Source organism: Neodiprion virginianus, chromosome 6, assembly GCF_021901495.1.
Source record: "Neodiprion virginianus isolate iyNeoVirg1 chromosome 6, iyNeoVirg1.1, whole genome shotgun sequence".
Lineage (NCBI taxonomy): Eukaryota > Metazoa > Arthropoda > Insecta > Hymenoptera > Diprionidae > Neodiprion > Neodiprion virginianus.
The window spans coordinates 20,639,874-20,658,185 of NC_060882.1; the positions used below are offsets into that span (position 1 = coordinate 20,639,874).

At 46.5% G+C, this 18,312-nt stretch overlaps 1 protein-coding gene across 5 annotated transcripts in view; it reads right to left on the minus strand.

Annotated features, from left to right (window-relative positions):
* The window catches only part of LOC124306967 (protein slit), a 200,497-nt gene that overhangs the window by 16,383 nt on the left and 165,802 nt on the right, over positions 1-18,312 (minus strand). Inside the window, exon 1 of one of the 5 annotated variants that reach the window (XM_046768188.1) lies at positions 321-339. The exons of the other annotated variants lie outside the window; for them this stretch is intronic. The gene's annotated coding sequence lies outside the window, so the exon portion shown is untranslated. Of the gene's footprint in view, positions 1-320; positions 340-18,312 lie in introns of those variants that run through there. 5 annotated transcript variants of the gene reach the window in all.

Genomic DNA, 18,312 nt, shown 5'->3' on the forward strand with positions numbered 1-18,312 from the left:
TTTCCTTCCTTTCGAGCACTGGCGATGACAAGCGATATTAAATCAATTTCGATGTTTCCGCTCTGATTGGACTTGGACGAAATGAAATTCAATAAAGAAATCCGTTCCTTCTTTTCACTCGTGTAAGTATACACAGGCATATCTGTACTATACAAGTGGCGGGTATTCGAAATTGCTTTTACAATTCAAAGAGCCAGAATTATAATTACGCAGAGTTCAGAAATCAATAACCGAGACAGGATCCTTACAGAGGAAAGAAACAACTACGGTCACTCCGAAAGTTTAAGACAATATTTAACGAAAATAAAAGTCATTCATACAGTTATCGTCATCTTCTTGGAAGGTGGATGAGTTATTTTAATTGACTTCGTGGGGCGCGAAAGCCAAGCCTACACACGTTCCTAGAAGCACAAATCCGTCCGACTCGCGTGGTTTGCCCAAGTGTTTCCAGTCCGGCAACTAAGGCAGACGTATTTCCTAGGCGTCGCGACGCCCCCGTTTATAGTTGAGAGCTACCACCTGCTGCCCTGCCGTCCGCATAGTTGTACCCAAGGTACAAAAGCAGCCTCGCAAATAGGCGAGACAACCAGCAGGAGCGTAATCCACGCACTCTTACTACGAGCCGGGGGCGTAAATGTTCCAGCAGCTCGGGAACTTTATGAGGATTTTCAATTTTTTCCCAATTTGGTACCAAGCCAAGCAATAATTTCCGCGTTATGACACTTCTTTCTCCCACCCTTGAGCAGAGCTGTGAGCCACTCTACGACTTTCCTACTAGATATTTCCTCCCGCCCCTCGCCGTCTCCTTCATACGGGGGCTTTTTCACACGAAGAATATTAGATCCCCCGCTCTTTCAATTGGTTCCATTTCTCCTTGCACGGGTCTCAAGTAGGTATCTTCAAACGGGGAAATTGCCGGTTTTCTCCTGGAAATTTGATTCGTTAATCCCGAGTATGGAAAACATGCCGCGTTCCGAATTCTAAAATTTGGAAAAAATTCGGAATCACATTGAGTCGCTTAAACAACTTTATAAAATTGATGGTTTCTACATCGGTTGTTGACGTTCCTTCCACCGGTATACGTATTATCTTCGGAAACCTTCTTCGCGATGCTCTTTTAAAGACTCAGGATCCAGAACCGAAAAATTAATTGAAACATTGAGACAAAGTTTCTAGTTCCATTATACCTCCGCTTCGAAATCGCTACTCTTTCTGCTGTAGCAAATTAAAAAGGCACAACTTGAAGAGCGATGAATGAACGGATAACTCGAACGACAGTTCCAGTCAGGCATCGAGCTCCACCTAATCGAATTTGGATGCGGATTTAAGCTCCGCATTGGGGTTGCGGAACGAGGATTTCCCCCACATCTAACAAAGTCCTCCGTCACAACGGTGATATTTATTTATTCATTTTCTGATGTTGCGAAAACTTGGCGAGGTCTAGGGTTGCTTGATCTCGAATGTGGGCACGCAGCCTCCCCGTTGGGTACATAAATAGCTGGACCACGACTCAGACACGACGTGCATCATGCGCCGCGGATCTCAGGCTGCGGAGGCGTCAGGAACGCGGCGGAGGCTGCGGCAAAGTCGCGAGTGAAGAATGATATTTATGCCCAGCAGTCGAGCCGCAAGTGTCGAGTGCTCAAGATGACCTCCTTCCTCCTATGAGCTGCGTGATTAGTCAACGGCTAGACGGCGCTACCGTGTTTGTTGTTCTTAAAACTCTAGCTCGAAACGATGATCGTCTGCTCGTCATCTTTCACCTCCGTCCTTCCGTCTCGGTTCAAGTTAACGTTCACCCCGCAAACACGCGGCAAAATTTCATCGTCACCTTGTAAACAATCGCATTCTCCGCACGCTGAGCCACATCGTGAAAATTGGGGGATGCTGAAAAATATGCACGACGGTCTCGACGTGATCTCATCACCTGGGGCGTGTCGGATTTCAACGCGGGCATTTGGAACATGTCTGGAAACTTTGATTACAGTACGCCTCGATGCAAATCCCTGTATTTCCTGATGTCTGTTCTTCCTGTTTTTACTCCTTTTATTCGTCGTGTCGGTTGTTGTGCACCAAGATGCAATATGCAACGGGATGTGGACAGAATCCATCTTGTTAGCAATTCTTATCTCTCCGGGGAGTTCGGTCTGCCCCTTGTCATACCGTGGAATACATAATTTTGATCAGGTTCACGGTGGAGTTTCGTCGTGACTCCCTCCATTACAATTCTACGATAAATTCTCCAGGCTTTGCAAAAAATATAATTGAACCTGGGGTTCCGAGGGATGAAATCGGAGAGCGGATCGTCCGAGTATCTCTTGAATGCTTCTTGCACGGAATCGTCGAAACTAGGACAACGAGATGGGGATCTAGGGTGGCTGGAACGTTCGTGATTATCGTGGGACGTGAAGCACGCCGTGAGTTTCCTCGCTCGGGATTAAAAGGCGGAATGAAACGGTTTGCAACAGTTGGTAATGCATGCGGTCATCCAAGCCGTAAGCCGAACGCCGTGCTTCGCTGAGATGAATGCCTTGCGGTACCAATGGCTCTCTATAAACGTGATATACGCTCGCCATTTCACCCGATTATTGCAGAAAAGGTTGGTAGTTGATCGTAGGCGGTAGACCATTCGGCGATCCTTGGTCCGTGTACCTGTCCTACCCAAGGTTCTTCACCCTTAAGGTTTGTAGATATCCAGAATTTAGTGCTGCCATTCTTGACTTACGCGGAACAGGGTGACAAGTTGAGAAACTCGATGATGTCCCCAACAGTTGAGCCATTCGATGAACATTTGGAGAAACATTGCATAAATGTTGGCTCATATTTAAAGAGGACCTTTATTACCTTGAACCTTGACAAAGATGTTTTTCAATTTTGGGTGGATCATCAATACCCTTAATTGGCTTATCTTACAGAGGCTAGATAATAGTTGGTTCTTAATCATCATTCCCGCAGCTCGTAGCGTTTTTTTCTATAACCAGTTCTCAAGCTGTAGCGTGAAAGGTTCTGAGGATAGTATGACTCTTCAATTATTCATATACAGCAGATGTGGAGATTTACAGCCGCGGTGTGGTTAAAAAAAAAATTTCAAATTCCATTTCTAATGTTACGTATACTTCGGCGATCTGTGTCGTCAACCTGAGGATGAACCCGGCGTTTCACAAGACTTATTAATGTTCTTACAAAACGATTATAATATTTAACACAGTAGTAAAATATAGCAGGATATCATTCAAAATTGTGTTATTACTATTCCAGCGAGTAAACTATGCCGCTTTCACCGACTACAGAGCTTAGACCACATTATCTCTGTAGAAAAAAAGAACATCCCTTAAGACTTCCGGGTCTTACGGATCACTGATCAATCTTCCGCGTTGCGATATCTCATTGGGGAACATATATGCGTGATTGTAACTATATTGAAACGAGATCATTATCGGCGTCCATAGAGCCCACGTAAACACGGCCACGTGTTTATCGATACTTATAATGTGAATTGACGAAGAGGCGCGTGTGCTGTGCCGTCCTACGTGAAAGTTGAAAGGTACTCGAGTACGTAAGCTGATGTAGTTACGTAGGTATAATGGAGCGGAGGCGAGTCCAGGGGAGATAATAGGAGATGAGGTAAGCTTTGGAAGTCGTCAACGGTACACGCAACCATCTTATATACATGTATATATGTAGCAATTCTGTTCCAGGTTACCGGCTTACGACCATGAATAACTCGTAGGCAGGAGTCGGGATTATAATCTATAGCTGTGTTCAATCGCCGCGAAGAAGTTGTTGCGACAATTTCTCGAATCAGCTTAAATCGTGCAGCGAACGAGCAAAGAAAACGTTTGCCAAACTCCCATTGTATTTGTCACTTTCGCACGTTTCGATTGTGAAGAATTTTTAGGCTCGACTAGTTCTCATCGACGAATGGGAAAACTTTTGTTTTCACAGTGGAGCGCGTTTTTAATGTCTGGTCACCGACGACCGTGGAACCGAGCGTCAGAGGTCCTCAAGGAGGTCTGCAGGATGATTTATACGAGTGGAAATGAAAGCTCGACAATGGATTAACCCCGGCCAGCTATGCGGTGAAACCAGATATTCACGTTCCGCGTAACGTTGATATCAAACAAATGATGATTTACTCAGACAAACACCATCAAGCACCGTAGCAAACAACGACGAAGTTTGGCGATCGAAACTGTTTGTCTATATGATTCGTGTGCGTTCAATGAACGCCAATGCTCCGTTTGGGCAGCGAGCGAATCTGCTTCGGGTTTCGATCAGGTTGGCGGTGCAGCATTCATGTTGCAAAGTGACAAAGAACAGCATTAACACACGTGTTGTTATTATACGTGTAATGCCCGTGCGATTCACATCTGACGGATTTCACTAATCGTTTAATTGTGCCATTGAAATTTCTAACGCTGCATAGAAAGTCCATACCCTATAACCTGTCCAATATAATGCGAATGGTGTCAAGGGTCTTCGACATTGAGTCATTCTGTCATTTACCACGGCACTGTAATACTATTTGCTTAGGCAAATGATCTTTCCCTCCTAATTTATGTTTGCCTATACGACACGCGTGTCCGGTTTAACACACCCAAATGGCGTGTGTAAACCGGAGTATATTTCATCGGGCTGTTTGAAAAATTTCGAGTTCATTCTTGAGTAATTTAGCACAGCGGGAAGCGTGATACGATCGAACGAGAATTTTCTTCAGCTGTTATGTACCCTCGAATTTTATTGCATTTCACGGTTTTATTATACACTACGCGATGAGAGATAATCGCTTCTATACGTGATTAAAGTAAGCATGTGCTAATTATGGCCCGAAAGCCGGATTGCACGAAGTTACAGATGCAAAAATTCATTACCTTTAGATATATATATATATATACAGACTATGCCGGCGATTCTCTTTCTTCTCAGTTTTATTAGGTATATACACACAGAGAGACGTATATCCCTGCAGCCAAAGACGTACTCGAGGTTCAACTGTATAGCGCAGAGTCTATGCCTATATTACCTGAGGCTATGTACCTCTTGCCACGGGTGCATGAAGGAGAGATAAAATGCAATTAGCGAGATTCTTGTTAGCCAACCTGGCGATGGAGACTCCATTTTAATTTTTCACCGTCTTTTACGCTCTTCCTTTTTCTCCGGAGCTCCGGTGCAGCAGCGGAGAAGAATCTCTCGAGTTTCTACCGCGACTTTCGTTGCCGGTTAGTTTTCGCGCTCGTTTTTATAAGTGATGAATAAATTTGACAATTTCGCAAAATCTACAATACTTACAATTAGTGCGAAACTTTGACTCCTTTCAAGGACCGGGCGTCGTTCCCCCTCGTGTTTGAAACACCGAAGGCATACAAAGCTGCGACGTAGGTGGTATCGGACGCGTTATAAAGGCTTGTAGAAGAGTTGCTTGCGAGGGTGCTTTCATGCTCGGAAATCAGGCGTCTAAATCTAAACGACGCGGCGTCACGACGCTATTGCTATAGACACACACGCGCGTAGACCGTGCACTAATTACCGTACGGCGGTGTTAACGCGATTTGCTTAATTAACACCGTACTTCATAATTCATTCTGACGGTAAACGTTCCTTGATTTACGATTTTCTAATTTTTTTAAATACGTTTGCGCATTTCGTAAGAATCAACAAACGGAAATATCTTCGGCGAGAAAATTAATCCCTTGTTACTTCCATTTTGCCTCCGTAATTATATATTAATATGAGTCATAATCATCAGCGCCGTTGAAAGTGGAAAAAGCTTGTCATGGTCAGATTGAGTCTGATTAGAACCGAATGTCGAATGGAGTTAATGTCTTTTACAAATCGGGTGAACATTTGGCGCGGTTAAATTCAACCAAGCTTTTAAAGTAGGTAGTCAGTTTAAGAGCTGCTGATTCTCGGCACTTGTGACAAAATACGTTTTCACCAGATCAACACGCGTAACTTTGCAACGCGTTGAGAATCACTTTACACAGTCTGCAAGAAACAATTTGTTTTTTTCTATCTTTTGTCACAAAATCTTGAAGCTCTCAAACAATTCTACAACTCGTTTCACAATCAGGCCAGCGCTAGCAAACAGCTCCTTAAATCCTTGTCACTATACGGGAAACAGCCGGGCTTGAGATCCCGGAATGTGTTTCGTTCCGCGTCATCAGAGGGATTAGAAACGGTCGATAAGATCCTTGGCTCCGAGCAGCTAGAGCTGTAGACAAAGCTTGTAATCGCGATACTACAGGTGGAGAACAGAATCCGAGTAAGACCCAGCTATAACTAGATTTCCGTCTCTCTATACTCGAAATCCTTCCCGGGTATTTGGAACGTTTCTAATTACCGGATTGACGGTTTTGGTTTAACGTTCAAGGGGCTGAAGCTTTAGGGAATATCAGTGTCGATATTTTCGGGATAATCTTCCCCAGAGGATTGGTGACTGCTAAATTGCCGCCGCGGGAAGACTGATCGATAATTATAATTATTTGGGCAAGCGTCGAATCGCGAAATTACACAACTGTAAAAAACCGAGAGCTTGATTAAAGATCACACGATCATTGAATCGTGGATTTTTATGCACGGCATGTGTTACGCAGAGTCATAACCGGTCGGAAAGCTCGTTAAATACTCCTGTTATACGACCGCTTGGCCGAGCCGACGCGAGGTTTCAGAGAGCCGCGCGGGACTTTAATCGCGAGATTAATTAACTCAGATTTGGTGTATACGTCTTTTTGAACGAGTATAAAAAACACCCCTTCTAAACTGTCTACTCAAGTCCCGCAAGTTCAGAGGTTCGTCCGGCCCAAGCGGAGGAGGAAAAGCGAAGCTGATACTGTCCAGCATCCGGGTTTCATGGACTGGACTCCTCCCTAATCCTGGGATGATAGTAATTGCAGGCAGGTATGGTCCTGCGGCAATTCGGCCGGTTTATCACCGCTCCGCGAAACAGCTGCCGCGACATCTTCCGTATAACGATAAATTGGCGATTGTTATTTGATCCTAAAACTGCCTGCAACCTGCGCGCAACGTAATTGTCGAGAATCGGAAAATATGCACCTGCCACCTGCATATTCCGTGAAATTTTTCCGCTGTACAACCGCTCGTAAAACATCCCCCCCCCTCCGGGAAAAAAGAGCGGGATGGAAGGTCGGCGAGAGTGATACGCCGGTTGAAATTAAGCGTGCGTCGTCGCTCTAATGAGCTCGGAGACTCGCTTCCGCACCCACCGCGACCGAAAGGCGATGCTAATTGATTACACGAATTTAATTATCCGGGTCTCTCTCCGGGTCCCCGTTTCGCCCGTTCATCCCGCGAGTCCTTGATCCTGCGGCTTCGCCCACGCCTGCGTCGCGAAGCAGGATATCGTTTTCACCGGTGCGATTGGATACCGTAGTCTTCGTTCTTCTCCTCAACACCGCGGCCGAAGGTAAGAAATATTTTTTACATGCTCGCACGGCCACGTAGCGACGGATCTAGCCATCTACTAATGGATTCATAATCTTAATACACCTCCCTCGCATGTCTTGGCTCAATTTAATATTATTACATTACGCCGCGCCGCGTCGGCGGTCCGTCGGTCTCTTCTGAGGTTTTCGAGGGCCCTGCGAGCCCCGATATCATCCTATAGATATTAATAAGCCAACGGATATCCCATAAAGATATTGCGCTTTATGGTTCGGTTAATTATTGCCAGCTTAATGCTCCATTAACTAACCAACCGTGCAGCCCCGCAACGCGGGGAGTAACGTGAGCGAGTCGATGATCGTGAAAGCAGCCGGCTTATTTTCGGTCCCATGGTATTTCGTAAATTAAGAACGAGATTCGTGAAAGTCGAGATCCTTTCGGTTGCGCACAGTTTCCTTCTTTCACCTCTCTCTCTCTCTCACTCTCCTCTTCTCTTTCTCTCCCGTTCTCCGAGGGTTAACGAACTAATTTCAGCACGGTAGGAATTTCTGAAGCTGCAGAAGGTGGTGGGTGCTGCGTTTCCAACGGCCGGTGGGACTCAATTTCCTGCCAGTCATTCGACCGGAATAATTTCCGCTTCCCCTTGAGGACGAACGACGAACAAGATGTCCTCGTGATTCGTCGCATTGTCGCCGTCTCCACACGTCTCACAAAAGGTTCCTCGGACGGAAACGGCCGGGATTGACCCGGAGAAATGATCGCGAAAGATTCAGGTACCCGTCCGCGAAAATTAGGCAGCAAGACGCGACTCTCCGAAACTTTTTTCCCGCCAACTTCTGGCTTCGCGTTTCGATGCCCCGAGGGTAGGAAGTTACCGAGAATCCGTCTGGAGACCGAAGTTTCGTTTCACTCTACGGAGGCGATTCGACTATCGGGAGACGAAGATACGGCACATCGAACACCTGAAGTGCCATTAACTCAATTCCGTGGGGCTGAAGCGACGACGGAGTCGAGTTGCGGGGACTTTACTCGAAACGTCGCGTGTGGCACCGTTGGTCATTCGGTTATCTAATCTGGGCGTTTGTAGAGTCTAGGAATGCTTTGTCCAAGGTCCACGAAGCCAGGACGCGCATCTGCGACCCACCCGCACTTTTAGCCGAGAGTGCAGCAGGATGTCTTTCCTTCAGTTCCGGAGGATTAAGAGACGTGTGGAAATAAATCCAGATACTCCGCTGCATGCGAGGGAATTCCCGTCTCTCCTGGCAAGAGGTCATCCGTTATTCAAACCCAATCCTAAACCAACTCGGTAATTTACCCGCTCTGATCCTGCCGAGGAATGCTTTCGTCTCCGATAAGATCCGCCGCTGAAGCGAGCCCGAATAATGCGCTTTTAAAGGGTCCATCTTGGACCGAGGGATGAATCCGCACTGCATGCAGGACTTCCATGCGACATGCAGCCCGGGAATTTTCTTTGTACTTGACCCTCTTTTTGGGGTCCCTTTTCTGCCTTCGCACGGTATTCGACTCGTCGGGTCGGTTAACTCCCGTCGTGTTTGAATTCTTGGTAATAAGACGCGAATGAGGGGCCCGACTGCAAAAATGGTCTCGACTCCGGGTTCCCGACTCCAAGAGTCAAGCAGAAGCTGACCCAGGACGTCGTGAATTCTTAACTCGGCTTGGCTACAGAGTCGCGTTGGCGTTCCGTTTGCCGCGGGGTGTTCGAGCCGATCGGAAACTCTGCATTTTTCGAATTCGCCAATATTTATGATAAGCTCCGAGTACCGGAGAGCCGGAATTTCCGCATCGATCCCTTCAGCAAAGTACACGCTGCACCCTCTTCTTCTTGCCCGGAAACATCCTTGAGGATCCTGGAATGTTGGAATGAAAATTGATCCCGACTCCCGGGCCGTTACGGAGGCTCAAGCGAATCGGAACACGGGGATCAAGAAAGAGTCGTGAATCGGGAGCTTCGAGGGTCTCGGAAAGGTTGCAGAGTCCGTTCGGTTCGCCGCGAGCCAACGTCGAGAGTGTAATGGAAAGGGGAGTGCAACAGGGCACCGTGTATCACGATTAAGAAGATTTAATGGCGTTAGCAATTTGGACAATGGATAGGCCGTTGATCGCAACTTTCGACCCGGCGGTCTCAGCGAAATTTGTTTCAGAATAATGGAAGGGGTTGACGTCCCGGGATTTCGGAGCCTGTATGTATTACGCGAAATGTAAAGTAGAAACGAGCAATTGTCAGCCGGGCGAATTGCGGGAGGAAAATTTATACAAGGATCCGGGATATTTATAAATTGCTGTGTGAAATGGAAGGCGCATGCAGCGGAAGAAGACTAACAAACCCCGGGGAAAAAACACCGAGAGGAGGCCAGAAAGACCTGCCACTCATGTTCTGGCGTTGTAAGGATTATCCGTGAACTCCGTGCCTACACCGCATTCATCGCGGTATGAATCTAAAACTCGAAAAGACCTTTCCGAGCGAATGAGTCGAGGCAGTTTTCATTTCCCAACGTTAACCTGCAGCACGCCCGCACCCCAAGTTTCCCGCTTGTTCCTTGTTTTTTTTGTCTACATGTATACGTTGGAAATTCCATTTGTACCAAATTGAATTAACAGCAGCCTTCCTCCCGCTACTCATCGCCAGCTCCAACACCTAGTTATTACAACGTAATCTTCGGCGGGGTTTAAGCGAGCTTAAATCGCGAATTGGTTGTCCGAAGAAACATTGTTCGACTATGCGATGCTGGACATTATAAGCGGTTCTGATACAATATCGTTGCAGAATTTACGCTGCAGTTTCAAACCATGCGCATCAAAGTATCGATATTAATTTTTACAGAGGAGAATGCACAAGATGTATCGAGCGTACCTCAAGCTGAGACAAGGCCTGCAGGGCACAGTATATATTCATAAATATTTAACGTTCGTTTGAATTATTAAAATCGGTGTATAATGCCAAACGAATGTTAATTACTTTGACCAGTGGTGGAAGCTCTCTGACCTAATTATCAACGAGTGTTTCTGCACTTTGGAGACGGACAATCAGCTACCAACAGAAAGAAGATGCGAAGTGGATTGTAATGCATGACGCCATGCACGAGGGGATAAAGAAATTACATGTCTCATGCGATTGCGTCAACCCGTTAAACGGATATCGTGCAATAAAAAGAGAGAGAGAAAGAGTGAAAAAAGAAACAGGTAGAGAGGGAAAGAGCAATAAGCGAGATTCTGCGAACAGCAGACTTAGCTCAGCGTGATGCTAGTCGAATTTCTTCGTGGAATTAGTAACATACGTTCGTCGTGTGTGGTATGCGAATGTAGAGCAAAAGGTTCTCGGGATCGTTAGTTGATAAATCGTTGTAAAAACGAGTTCCGGAGTGACTCGTTCTCGATCTTAAATTTAATATACGAAACTCGATATACCCAAGCAGCCGCGCCCACGTTCGATAAAAGGAATAAATCTGTGGCCTCATCTTACTAAAATATAACTCTGTATCAGATCATAAGTCGGAATCGAGATTTTTTTTTGAATGCAAACTGCCTTGTATACATATTATACGTATATTTTTGGCAACATCTGTAACCATGCGCCTCGCAGCTGATGCTTGTCACATAATTTACGCGACGAGCGAAGCGATGACTTCCGGTTCACGGCTCGGGAGCCCCGCACGTGACTTCGTGTCACAGATGGAGGTTCCATGTGGTAAGACGGCATAGAACAACCAATTCAATTCAATTTCATATTACACCTTATTCTTTTTCTGTAGTTCGAGAGGTTCGTTCAAGGAATTTCACCTGCTGTAGAAGAGTAACAACTGTAATTCGTTACGAATTATAAGTTAGATAAACTGCATCTTTGGAGACCAGTATCATCAAAATGTGTTCGATCATAGTTCTCGGCGTCTTGTTGAACGAAAAATAGATCACACAGTCGGACGTTCGTTTTCGATTGATCTACAGAATTTGAAACGTTGAGATTGCGCGAAAACTCGACTATTATTTATCGAGATATGCACTTTGATGTTTCCACACTGGTGGGAAATTTTATTGGAGAAGTGTTCATCGAGATGCAAGAGCGGGGTAAAAATATCGCCGAGAAGACATCTTCTCACGAATTTCCCCGCTCCATCAGGGGATCTTCATGAATTAGCAATCTCATACGTTTCTAGGAACGGCCGAACGAATGAACGTGAAGTCGAATTCGAAACGGACCATTTCTCATGCCTCGGATGACGGGCGTGGGGTTAAACCCGTGGTTAAAATTAAACATAGATACGTCAGAAGTCGGTTATTATTACCATGACATAACCGTCGGAGACATTCTAAACATGTATCATTCTCGAGTTACACCTTCTCGATGTTTTTCAGCTGGTGAACCGGAGTCGCGCTTCTGCAGGCCGGAGCATCGCGCCTTCACATTTACGTATGTACATATTTGCGAAGCACCGCGGCCCTCATCTCGCCGTTTCCTTCCCAGCATCCTTATATATTCCCGCAAACTGGACCAGAGACACGTACGTATATCCGCCATTTCGTATTCGCGCCTTTCGCGAATGGAGAACGTGACGAGGTCTGCACGAGGGAAAAAGTAAGCGATCTTTAGCCGCTGCGACAGGCTCGTTTCTTCCTTCCTCAACACAACGCGTTCGGTTTCAGCGAAATGCAATTCCGCACTGCCAGCGAGTACATAAGCCAATATTTACCGTAGCGCAGCTCGCGAGTAATAGATAAAAGTTTTTTAGCAGTGACGTTTAGCGTACGCAGAGAGCCGTGCAGGTAAGAAACGAATCGTAAATTTGAAGAAACTTCCGAAGAGGGTAAAAATTTTCCGCCTCGGTTCAACTCGCCGCAAGGATGGAGTCGGAGCAGTTATCGTTTTACCGGCGATAAATCTGCACATCGGCGGACAGAAGGAGAGGGAGAGAAAGAGAGGAAGAGGGAAAAGGAGAGAGAGGGACTCGCAGATGTCGCGGGTCGATTCTCTGTAATTAGGCACGTAGTAAGAGCGAAAGCCGATTTTTGCGGGTGTCATCGACGGACCAAAAGTTCTGCAAACTCGGTCGTGATTCACTCGTCTCGTCGAGAAGCGAGGCGGGGGGTTCTCGCGTGTTTGCTCTCGGTGAAATAGCACGGTTCGTTCGAAACTTATACGCTGGGTGAGGCGAAGTCAGGCGAAGGCGACCCGAGGAAACTAGCGAGCGAAAGCTTGTACGACTGACAGAGACAAGCCGCTCTGCGGGACCGCGAGAGAATTATGGGAAAGCTTGGGACGGGGAATTTAGCGAGGATGCTGTGTTTTTCGCCAAACGAGAGACGAAAGACGTACGCGACGCGACGGGTTCCAAACGGGATTCGCGCGTCTTACAACATCGCGAATTTGCTTCCACGCGTTATCGTGTAGGTATTGCGGGGAGCAGCTCGCTGAGCTTCGTACGCCAGGCGTACAATCCGGTATAAAATTAACTAGGTATCGTCGTTCAATTGATAATCGGGTATTGCCGATTGAAATCTGGGAGTTCCAAATCGTCCTTCCCTATCCTCAAACATGCACAATGTAGGTTGAATTAAATTTGCTTCACTTGAACCGCCGGAGCTTTTGAGCTTTTCTTTAACAATTTTTGTATTGTTGGGGGAATCTTTTGTCCAAGACTGTACGCCGGATAATAAGTTCTTAAACGGGTACGGCAACGGGGGCATAAATACTCTGCGGTATTCCTCGCGCCTACGTTCATCGTGGCTAGATATAATTACCGGTACCGTAAATAGTACATTACAGACGCGGGATGCTCGGTGAGGTTTTGCATTAATTCAATTGAGGGTGTACACCGTTTGGCGTAAATCGCGGCGCACGTCACGCGTCTGTATCGCGAGGACGTTTTAGACTTGAATAATAATTGGTACGTGGCCACAATGCGTGGATGGAGATTAGCGAGAAGCTGGATTGGACCGTTTCAGGCACGCCTGCTCGCGGACCTCGCGCATTATAACTGCAGCCCTGTGTATTTAATAACGTGTAATACACCGTGTGTGCACGCACGTTCACATGTACGCGTACGTACGTATAATAAGCCTGCAAGCTTGTTCCCTGACTCGCTTCATTATACCTACCAATGCTCGACAAGTGCAAACGTAATTTTATATTTAAATTGGAATGCCCCCGCCTCGCGAACTGCCCGTACACCGGACGCTGGTGAATAAAAACGCCGGATCCCCTTCTCGGTGCACTTGAAATTTTAATTTCTCCTCTCTCTGTTCCAGCGAACAAACGGGCGCGGTACGTTTCAACCCTCAAATTCAGGGAAACATTACTTTGATCAAACGGACAACAAAGTCTCCAGCACGCGCCGAATCGAGGGTACGAATTGAAGAAACGGAATGAAAACTTGAGACAAATTATAAGGATGAAATTTCTTGCCAAACTTATTGCTTTCAAGAAACTGAAAGTCCACCGTATCAACGCAATTGATGTTTTACTCGGATTCGGGTAACACTTGGGTAAGAAAGAGAAAATGATCTGCCGGATGACAACTCTCCAGGTCAAACAATTTTCTCGGATCTGGTGGAGAAAAGTTGGACAGACTGGATGATACATCGACGATTCAACGGCATATGTGTATCGGTTAAAAATTCAAACTTATAACGAGCTGAATACACGGTACAATGGGTATAGAGAACGTACGTGGCGTCAAACCGGTGCAACTTTTCAAACTGACTTGTCACCGTACGTGTTCAATGGAAGTTTTTTTATTTTTTTCGGTGCTAAGGAGCTAGGAATAACTATTGCTCGTGTCCGTATGTTCGCTTATAACAAGTAGGTACAGCGAAGTGATCTATCAATTGTTCCCGGTGGTTGTTTATAATAAATTACGCAGGCGTAAGAACCGGCAATCCAAAGTGTGGATTGGAGTGCAGGAACAGCAACGACGACGTGACGGGTTTCTGGACCATTGTTATATCTCACTTATAACATATAAGCGGTAGAGCGCATACAATTACTGCCGCCAACTTCACTTCGTAGGAATTGTTAAAACTCTTTGGTATTCAATGCAATTCCCACAGCTAATGAACTAGGATGCACAATAAGTCGCGCGTATATTGCACGGATTGTTATAAATTATAACGAGGCAAGTTTCGCTCGACGATTCTCACCACGAGCGGTAGCGCGACAATGTGATCAACTTTAAACCCCGCTTCTGCCCAGCTATATTACAGGCACGCGCACCTTAGAAATGACTAAGTTTCAATCCACGGAAGAAAAGTTTCACCTGCACTGTCTTCGTCGGTATCTCTTCTCTTCCTTGACAATACCGCGAGTATCAATTGAGCAATCAATTGCTCCGCAGACGGGGACAAGCTCGATGAGAAACGGCGTCGCTTTGCGATTGCGAACTAAGGACCGGGCGCAAGTCAAAGCCAACTCTGCTCTGGGATTATATTATAATCCAACAATGCGTCACCACCGTTCGGACGATGCAGTTTACTTCCCCCCCGTCGTTGCAACAATGAGCCTCAGAGATATCGTCTGCATAGCATATTGAGTTCCCGGAGAAATGGACACGAGATGAACAATATGCGGTGGATATTGTTTTGCAGCAAGCCTGCACGTTCCTCCTATAGCTGCTGCTGAGGGAATTGCGGGAGGTTAAATTGAATTGTAATGCCCAGGTGGTTTAAACCGCTTAGCCACTCTGCCTGCCCCCCTTCCTCCATTGCATTAACTCGTTACTCAAATTCCACTCCACACCGATCCACCGTCTAATACACCCAACGTAACCCGATCTCGTTCCCGTAGCTTGCAGATTCAACGTCACGTGTACACTGCAGGTGACCATTGTTGGAGATGGACTGAATACCTTGAGTGTTCCGTTACCGTTTCACGTTATTCGAATTATTACTATCCGGACCAGGTGCTCCAGTGACTTTGGATGACCTTGTAGAATTTCGAGTGGCTCGATATTATCGAATTCGATTTGACTTGACGATACGAATGGATTTCACGTGACTTCGTACAACGATCCCGAGATAGATTGGTGGGTGATTTTACGACGTGAATATGGTTCTCGGACAGATTTATTCTTGAGAAGAATGCTGGGTACGCATATATCGTCATCCCGCTCCGCTTTCTATCTCGTATAACACAACTTTGAAAGTAACGCGATAGCCCTGACCGAGAGCGGAGCGAAGCATCTCTCAGGAATCGGGCGTGAAGCCCTCTTCGTATAAAAAGCAAATCCCGAACAGGAAGTATTTAATTTCGTGTAAAGGTGCAGGCGTAAGGTTACCCACTTCGCTCTCTCAAGACACCGTCGGTGCGGGTACATTCTAGTCCCCTGCACCGCGCACGCAAGGTTGTCGAAGGCATGCCATCCACTTGGTTCACACAATTGACGTATGTTCGCTCGACGCACAAGCATGCCCAGGGATGAGGGGCACACGTAGGAAGGTATCCAGTGCTTCAGGTAAGAAACGTAAGGCAACGAAACGCACGAGCGATCGAGGCGATTATCTCCCGGCCGCTATCTCCCGGCTTTATCTATCTTTATGGCCTTTTAATCGACGCTTCTCGACAGGCCGATTAATGCTCAACGCATGGTTCGATGCCCGATAACACGGTTTATTTATTGTTAAACCGATCTTAAACGCGGCCTTTATATGCTTTGCCCTTACCCAGGCACGTACACACTGGTTGACTGTACCACACGTGCGTTCGTGTTGTAAACTGGAAAAATCTAAGCTCCCTGCCCATCTAGCGGTAGGTATTACCGCCTGCGCACGAGGCATCGTATAATTACCAGACGATACTTTAGGCTGCTTTGAAATCCAAGTCGACAGTTGATCAAACGATTACTGCACAAACTGCACGCGTACGATGCAGCTAGATTTCGGGGTGAGGAGTCGGAGGGAAAAATACCGACCAACTGAATAATTACAATACCGAATGGGGGATAGAGACCTCGGATAATGGTCCAATTGACACGTCAAGTGTGTTCTCTTCTCCGTTGGCAGGAATCGGTGTTTCGGATTGCCCGGCGCACCGTCCGCGCGGTTTGATATACGTGTAGAACAAAATCAGCGTGTGATTCTCCCACAGGAACATGGCGCAGTGCTGGTGGACGGTACATAAGTTATTAGTCAAATCGGATCTCATCCTCTCACGCAGGGTAGAATAGATAGACCGACGAAGCGTCGGCTGGAGGCTATTCTCTTGTTCAGGCTCTTGGCGGCTATCTATCAGGCCGTCGTGTGACATTAATTATATTTGAACGTGGTCACCGCGCTGCGGGTTTGGCGACCAAAAATTCTCAACCCGGGTGTCCTCCCCACCTCCCTGAAGTAGAAGATGAAACAAAAACGAAAGAAAGAGAGAACACTTAAGGTTCATATATTTTTTATGACCACATGATAAATTCCCGCGGGGTCAGAGATCTTATTAATTTCTTTTCAAAACCCGACTCGGCGCACCGCGTACATATGCGCTGTTTATTTTTGTTCCACTTGAAATTTATGCACGCGTGGTGGGCCTCGTCAAATAAACGCCACGCCGCTCGCTCTATGGAACGCGACACTCTCCTCGGGTCCATATAACATAATTCAATTGTTAATTGGACCGTACAGCCGTCGAATACAGTCGAGACAACTTTGTACAGAATTCACCGCTCCCCTGTCCCATTCTATTTCGGAGTTCGTATCCCGCGGGTAATTTCCCGAGATAACTTTCCGAAAGAATTCGAAAACTTTATTACCATTATCATTATCGGTATCCTAATTCCGTTCGTAATGAAAATTGACACTCGTGTCTCCGAGTAAAACCCGGTCTAATACTGCGGACGACTTTGTGAAAATGAAAAAATTTTTTACTAGCATCGCTGCGGTACCATAATCGTTTCTGTATAGAAACAGTCAGTCGAACAGGCGGCACGCGGCGTTCCGATAACGGGGCAAAGTAGCCAATATTCTCTATGGATATCGGTGCACCTGCTACGAGATATCTTTTTATTGCTACGGATCTACGCTGCTGTACATAGAGACTTAACGCCCGGTTGCAGAGGCTGCTCTCGTTTCCAACAGTAGGTACAGACTGCGGGAGCGCCTTCGTCGGTTCTTCGATAACCTCGAACAATCTGCAAAGTGCATGTTCAACTGTTTGATCTTTTCCCCGACTCATCTCTCCTCCCAGGTACACCCTGAAGATGCAGCTTCGATTCATGCCTGCCGAAGATGAAAGGCTTCGCTTTTTAATGCCTTGATCTCTCGGCCGAAACTCCTCCACCCTCCTCTACGCTCTTGCTGATTGGCTCGGGATGATGAACCGGTTTTTACTCACGGGTAGTTGGATGAGACAGGTGAGACGGGGAGAAAGCCTTTTGCAGTCTGTAATGCGATTTGAAGTTTCGATTTGCATACGCTTGTTCGTACAGTGGATCGAATGATACTGTTTTCAGATTGATTATTGATTCGGTTCGAAGAACGAAGGCACAGGGCGGTTCGACCGGACGAGCCAAGCTATAGAAATGTTTTAAATATAGATTATTAATTAAAGTCTGGGAGATTTCTTAGAGGTGAAAACGGTCGGAATTGCTCGTTGGCCCGTTGACTTCGGTGAATAAATGAGTTTCGGTCTGTCGGGGGTGAGGAGCGTCGGGAGTTGAGGGGGAGGTGTGAAGCCAAGGGCGGATGGAGTGGGTCGAAGGGTTGCCTCGACCCCGAACACTTGTTACCTTCTCGTTCGTCGATTTGCTCGCTGCGCCCGCAGTGGGTTTCAGACTTTCACTCCGATACCCAAATTTTTAAATCAATCCCCACTCTTTTACCTACGATACAAGAGCAAGCCGACAGTGCGCAGAAGACTCAGCAGAGAAATGGGCCGCACTGATATTCGACGAAAAAAATTTCAATCTCTGTAAAATC